At 40.7% G+C, this 7,011-nt stretch overlaps 1 protein-coding gene across 2 annotated transcripts in view; it reads left to right on the plus strand.

Moving 5' to 3' along the window:
* The window catches only part of RBM33 (RNA binding motif protein 33), a 90,738-nt gene that overhangs the window by 72,186 nt on the left and 11,541 nt on the right, over positions 1-7,011 (plus strand). The gene's annotated exons all lie outside the window — the stretch shown is intronic.

Raw genomic sequence — 7,011 nt, forward strand, 5'->3', positions numbered from 1 at the left:
GCTGCAAAATTCTCTTTCATTTTGGAGTTCCTGTGCTATTTCTGTTATTTTCTTAGGCAATACAAGCCTGTCCATTCTGTGAGGTTTTATAGCCAGATGGTCATATCAAAGCAAATGTATTTTTGAGTGCTGTCCTTGTTTATTGTTGACTTGCACCTACTCTCTTTTTTGACATTTACCTTTTTCTGTCATTGCAATCTTGGGGTACAAGCACTTAATGACCACTATCCAGTGGACATTTTATACTGTGTAGCATCCTCTACTTTTTCAGATGAAAACACAGGTTTCTTTGGAGGATTTTATTGATCCTTAATTTTTTAGAAGGTTGTCTTCAGTAGGAGCCTGTGAGCAAGGTTATGACACGCACACACTGTTGTATCTGCTGTGCAGCTTCTGTTCATAAACTGCCTCCTAGAACTGATGTGTCAGTTAAATGACTTTAGGAAAGCAGGAGGTTTTCAAAGCAGTGAAAGGCTTAGGAGGCCCTGTCTGACTTACTGTTACTGCATTTAAAAAGATCAGTCAATGAATAATGAAAAATACAGATGAGAATTTTTTTTCCTTTTGACAGGAACAACATTTTCAGACAAATGCAATGTGTGAATTGGAGGTGTTCTATGAGACTTCTTTATTACTGGGATCATCTCTCTGTTGCAAAACACACTGCTCTCCTAAAGATGAGCACTCTGCCTCACTTGTTCCTAATTTAGTAAATGGAATAATGCTGAATTATTTACGTCATCAATTCAGAGAGGTTTAATTTGTTTGGGAAAGCAAAACTACTCTCACAAAATACTTCGTGCCTTCGTGTTCTGTAGTACTCTAGGAAATTGTTCATACAGTTCCAAAGCACATTTATTCAGTGTTTACTTGCTAAATCTTGCATGAGAATATTAGAAGGAGATTAATAGAAACCCTGCAAGGAAATCTCACAATTGAGAGAAGTTATTGAGAATGTGCTAAAAAATTTATTCAGTACTTGCTGTTTCATAGCAGACTCCAAACCCTGGTCTCTCAATTCAATGTCACAGGCCAATTTAGAAGGATGTACTTACAAGAGAAAAAACAATGACTAATTTTCTAGTGGGATTTGATGCATATCTGTGCCCTCCAGAACTTGTATTCTTGCAGCAGCATCAACTGTACCTTTGGAAATTATGCTTTCTGAATCATCATCTATTTTCACCTTACAGAAGTCTAGAAGTAGTACTTGAACAAGGTGCTTGAATTTAACTAATGAGGCAGAATGCTTTTGTGCTAATTCTGCACTTGAATTTCAAGTCTGACTTGTAGAAGGCTAGAAATTCTCTGGCTTGTTTGAGACTAAATGATGTTTCACAAGTATGAATGGTGAGATATGCAGGAAAAGAGTGATCCTTTTGTAGGAAGACTGTAAGACTGGTTCCACCATATGTAATATTTAGCTTTTTGGTTTTGTTCTTTAATGCCATCTTCAGAAGTGGCACCACAGAAGTGTTAATGCACCGAATGAGGAAGATGCAGCAACTATTTTAAGTGACTAGGCGGACAAGAATGGAAAACATAATGTTTGAAAATCTACATTGTTGCTATCCACAGCAATTAGTTTTATATAGGTGGTGCTAGATTTTCAAAGAGGTCAATATCCTGAAGTATACGAGTGGATTTTCTCGTGGCTGTAAATTAATGTTTTAACTATTTTTTTTGCTCAGTGCTATACAAAATCCACTGCAGCTGGGAGGTTGGGAGGCCCTGATAGCAAAGGGATACTCAGTTATTTCCTCATTCTTTCTTTAATATGGGCTCCAGGTAAGGGATTTTGCAGGGAGGAGTGCCGAAGTGAGCTGCTGAAGAGAGCCCAGTAGTGACTGGAAGGGCTCTTTCCGTGCAGGCTTTGGAGGCTCTCTGTGTGAGGACAGTGCGTGAGAGGCATGGACCAGAGCAAACAGCTCTTGGGTAGTGCAGAGCTCTGGCCCTCTAAGATGAAGTGTTGCAGCTTGATGGACTGGAATAGGAGGGATCTGGGGAGATGGCAATTGTGAGAAAAAAGCAAGGTGAGAAATTCTAGCTGCTTTTTTAGAAATTAGGCAAGGTGCCCAGGTTTTTAGCTGGTGTCTGATGGAGCTGAAGAAATAGTAAGAGGAGGGAAGGGTGAGTCAGTTCTGACTCAGTCTTTAAGATGTAGAATATCCTGTCTTCAGCTGTTGACTGTATTCAGCAGAATTTTCCTTAAGTAACTGAACTCTTTTGAGATCAAGATTTTTCATTTTATTTGTCTTCAGTGTGTTATATGTCAAACTCATCCTTATTTTTTTGCAATTGTAAATGAAATTTAAGTCTGAATCAGAACTTAAGAAGTTCTTGTCGTGCCTGGATAGTGTTTTGAAATAACACATATCCAACTCCCAAATCCCTGATTAAAGGTAAAGGTTCACAAACTGTGGCACATACACCTCTGATGTTAAACAAGCACCTTGCTTCAAAGCAACGTGCAAACACAGCTCAGAAATCCAAGTATCTCATGTATCAATTTCTGCTGCAGTCAAGATGTGAACGTGGTAGTGGCTGCACTGAGACAGAGCTTGCAGAGAGGAGGAAGAAATACTTCCTAAGGATCTCCCTGCTCTTTGACAGGAAGAATAGAGCATGAGCATTTGTCCCACCTGATGGAGGACCTCTGCTTAATCTTTACCTTCCATGCTGGGGCATCTGCAAAGCAACTGATCCCACACCAGCTCTTGTTTCCAAATACCCTGAATTTGTTCCAGTGTGATCATCCTGTGTGTGTTTTCTCAGAAAGTGAATCTTTGCTGGCATAACAGTTTAAGTTGTGGAAAAAGTCTATAATTTATCAATGGAGTTAACAGGGAGGAAGAGATTACTTTGCTTTTCTGGGTTAGGGTTTTATTTTTAGCTTTGTCTTGTCAGTATCATTCTCGAGGTACAAGTACCTTGCACAAACCTTGAGAAGGGAAGTTAAAAGCTTCCCTCAGTTTATGATGTTCAATGCTCCGAGCTTTGCCATCAGCTTTCATTGAGTCAGGGTTTGGGAATAACTGGGCATGCATAAGAGAGGATGGGGAAAACTTAGAGTTGAAGTTGGAAATTCAGCATTTTTCCCTTCCATACTCGAGAAATTCTGAAAATTATCTTTCCCATACATAACCTTTGAAATACCCTCTATTGCCTAATCATTGAAAACTTTAATTCTCATCCCTGCTTCACTAAAGGTGTTCTGTTATTAACGTAGGAGAAAAAAATAGCATTAAGATTCTCACATTGAATAGAAGAAAATCTTTGGGGCTCCAGGAACATCCCCTTTGTTATAGCTGCCTTTTACAACTCAAACATGATGAAATTAGCAGAAGGGCTTCCTTCCAGCATACACTTTGCTGTCATACTCTTTCTGGCAAAGATAAGCTTTCAGAAACAAATAATGTGTCTGCAGTAAAATCTCACTGCTGATTCTAAAATAATTACGTGTTATAAATAAAACTATGTATTCCAAAGTGTTGGAAAGTACAGAAGAAAAAGCACACCACCAAACTAAAGCCTCCTGAGGATGGTGCTGGAGCAGTGACATTCAATACACATCCATCCAGAACCACTTGATAAAGTAGATTATTAATTAGTTGCAAAGGTCATGAAAAACAGAACTTGTATATTTTTTTGTGCTCTTGAATCCAGGTTTAATGTTTACACTGTCTAAAGAGGCTTGTGTTCAGCTAGTTATTGCCACCTTCAGATGAATTGGGTTTTTTTAGGATGGTGGCAGTTAGAATGGACCATTTTCTAGATCTCCAGATAATTTGAGTACTGGGGGAGTTGTTCTGTGGAGGTGTTCCATCATCGTCATCTTTAATCATGTTTTCTTACATCAAATGATTGCAAACCAATCACTGCAAAATCTCAGTATTGCTTTGTGAAGATTTAAGACCATAAATTCTGATGCTTAAAAAAAGAAAAAAAAAAGGAAAGATATACTATTGTATATCAGAGGTGATGAGAATGTTGGGATTGTAGGTGTACTTTGAGTACTTCTACAAACAGGGGTTTTACTCTGCTAACGTTGTCATTTCTGGTCTGGGAAAGAAAAAGCAATTCCAACGTTGACGTGCCTGGCTTTGCTTTCTTGGAGTGACAGTGCTACCTAGTGCTCAGCTGGGGTAAAGGCAGCCACAGCCAGCCCGCTGCCCTGACTCTGCATTCCAGATTGCTGGATTTATCTTTAGTTCACAGAGGCATCAGTGGAAATGCCATGGATGCACACCCAGAACATGGCTCTTGCAGGTCAGCAGGGGGATTCTCCTCTGGCTTAATGTGCTCAGGATTACATGGGGACCACTGTGGTCTTTCTACCTGTTGCAGAAGCTTTGGGAGAGAAGACATGGGCAGTCCTGCTCCATCCTTGGGGCTGGGGGAAAAGAAGAGCAGCTCCATCATGAGCCTGTCCAGTTCAGCCTTGCTGTAGAGCTGTGTGTGAGCTACAGATGCCTAGCTCGAGGACAGAACAGCCTTTCCCCTCATGACACCTTGCATATGGAGAAAGAAAGCTGAGTACTTTTAAGGGTAGATAGTAGGAAGTCAAAGGTGGCAGAAAAGCAGGAAGGAGGAACAGAAGGTGGAAGAGATCAATTGCAACAGTTAAGGTGAAATAAATACATTCTGTCCCAGCCTCTGTGCCTGCTGGTAGTGGCTGGGAAGCGTCACTGCTAGGAAAGATGCTTCAGGTGTCAGGAGACTGCGAGGACAATAAAAACATGTCTGCATTTATTGATGGGAGGGAGGAATAAATAGAATCTGATCTTTCTGTTCAGAAAGTGCCTGCTGTGCTGCTATTTGACTTGTTGCAGAGTACCTTGGATCACACACTAGAGATGATGTTGGTTGGGAAGGTTTACACTTTCATTTTGCATAGACCCGGATTTTAGCAGCTTCATATGAGTTGCCACTCCTAATACCAAACTCACTGATTACTGAACATGTGGTCTGCTGGGCAGTCATTTACTTCAGTGAGAGAAATTAAGTGAAGGAGGAACTTTCATTTCACATGTGTCTCCTATAGTTGAAATGAGTGCTTGCTCTAGTCTCATTCCTACCTGCTTGGTTTCCATCTCCCAGTCCTCTGTAATCTTCCTTTTAACTTCTTGCTCTCTGTGTAACCTCTGAGAGTTTTGGTGTCAAAGATGTTTGCTTGCTGCAAACAATCTCTTGCTTTGTACTTAAGGATGTCCTGCTGTTTGTCTCAAGGCCCTTGGTTTTGCAGTGGAGTTTTACTGAGATAAATGTGCTGCTAACTGGCTATTTCAATATTGTACAAGTAAGTGCAAATTTAATTACAGACTGTGGGTAGAGGAGAAATTTGAGGGTAGTGTAGATCTTCAGGCCTAAGGAAATACCATTCAGAGGGAATGGTCCTTTTATGATATTCATGCCTTGGCCACTGGTGATAGTTCAGTTGCAGAAAAAGCCAGAGCTGCTGGTTATTTTTTAAGTTGTTGAAATAGTATGGTGTTTTAAAACAGTTTGTAGGTAAACTCTGAATCAAAAGTCTGGTTATGAAATACTGGGTTTCTTGAATTTTCCATTCAGCCTAAGATCTGCATCTTCCCATGGCAATTCCTAAGCAGAAAAAGGAGACGGTCAAGATCAGTATGAGCTCTGTGCTTCCTAAATCCATTCCATATAAAATACGGTTCCTCACTCTAAACTAGCTTTTTATTTTAATGCTAGAAATGTGTCAGAATGTAATCTCTGTTTTCCAGAGTCCAACAGGAGCATGCCCACAATACCTGTGACCTCAGGCTGCTATCAGGAAGTGCTGCACAGTAGATCTGTACAGCCAAATCTGTAAAGTAACCAGTCACTTGAAATCCCTTGGAAGTTATTGTGTGTATTGTCAATCCTTTACACCTGAGTGGATCCCAGAAGAGGTTTTCATCCTCTGGTGAACATCTTACTAGGTCAACTTAAAGAGATGTGAATGAAGTTGTTTTCTCAGAGCTGTGACGTTTGGGAGGATTGTGATATTTCAGTTTAGGAGTTCATGATAGCAGAATCTGGTGTCACACGGTGTGGCAATAGGGAAGTCTTCTGTGGAGGAAGAGGGAGGCCTCCCATTAAATGAGAAGTCAGGCGATGCTCACTAGAACCAGCTGGTCTCCAGAGGCTGCATCCTTCTCTGCCTCCTACCACTGGCCTTTCAAAATCTGTAGGTCACAGAATAATCCCAAACTCAGATCAAATTCCTAGTGAGGTATCATGCTTTGGGAAAGATAGAACCATATGTTTTGTCAGTGAAGATCATAAGACCGAGGACTGCTGTGATGCCTACTATTGTAGTAGTAAGCATGTACTGTGGTGATACTATTGTTAGATGTATACTGCTGTTAGAGTAGATACTTAGAAGAGTCTCGACAAGGTAGAGCCCTTGTCAAGCCTCTAAAGGGGGGGAATGATACCTTAGGTTTTAACTTTTATATTTTTCAAATCCTGTACTGCCTGGTGTGTAACTCTGAAGTTTTGTGTGGACTGTTAACCACTGTTCTCTCATGTTGGTTAGACATAACTAACCTCTCTAGGTCTGCTTTCCAAGGACACCTCAATTGTCCCAGGCCCAAAATGTGTAAACTAAAAGCCTCTGAAGAGGAGGGGCAAACTTGGGGTAATTACATCATTAACTGAAGTTATAACTGGAGAATTAACCCTGATATGCAAATGGACCAAACTTATAAAAGTGTGAAGAACCTGTCACCCAGGGTCCATCTTGGGTGGAGCCTTTTGGCTGCCTGGGGTGTACCTTTGAAAGCCCTTCAAATCAATACCTACTTTTATTCTCTTTTTTTTGTCTAGCCTCTGTTTTTAGGTGGCCACCCCAAGGCATCAGCTGTAGGAGTATTTGTTCTTTGAAAATGAGAGAGCAGCTGTCCTTAGTCCTGTGTGGTGCTCATAGCTGCCTTGTGGTGCTGCTTCAAGTCTAAGAGCAACACACTGAATTACTTTTTGAGAAATGTGTATTGGGTTTGATGCCCA

This window comes from Corvus brachyrhynchos, unplaced genomic scaffold (genome assembly GCF_000691975.1).
Source record: "Corvus brachyrhynchos isolate BGI_N302 unplaced genomic scaffold, ASM69197v1 scaffold52, whole genome shotgun sequence".
Lineage (NCBI taxonomy): Eukaryota > Metazoa > Chordata > Aves > Passeriformes > Corvidae > Corvus > Corvus brachyrhynchos.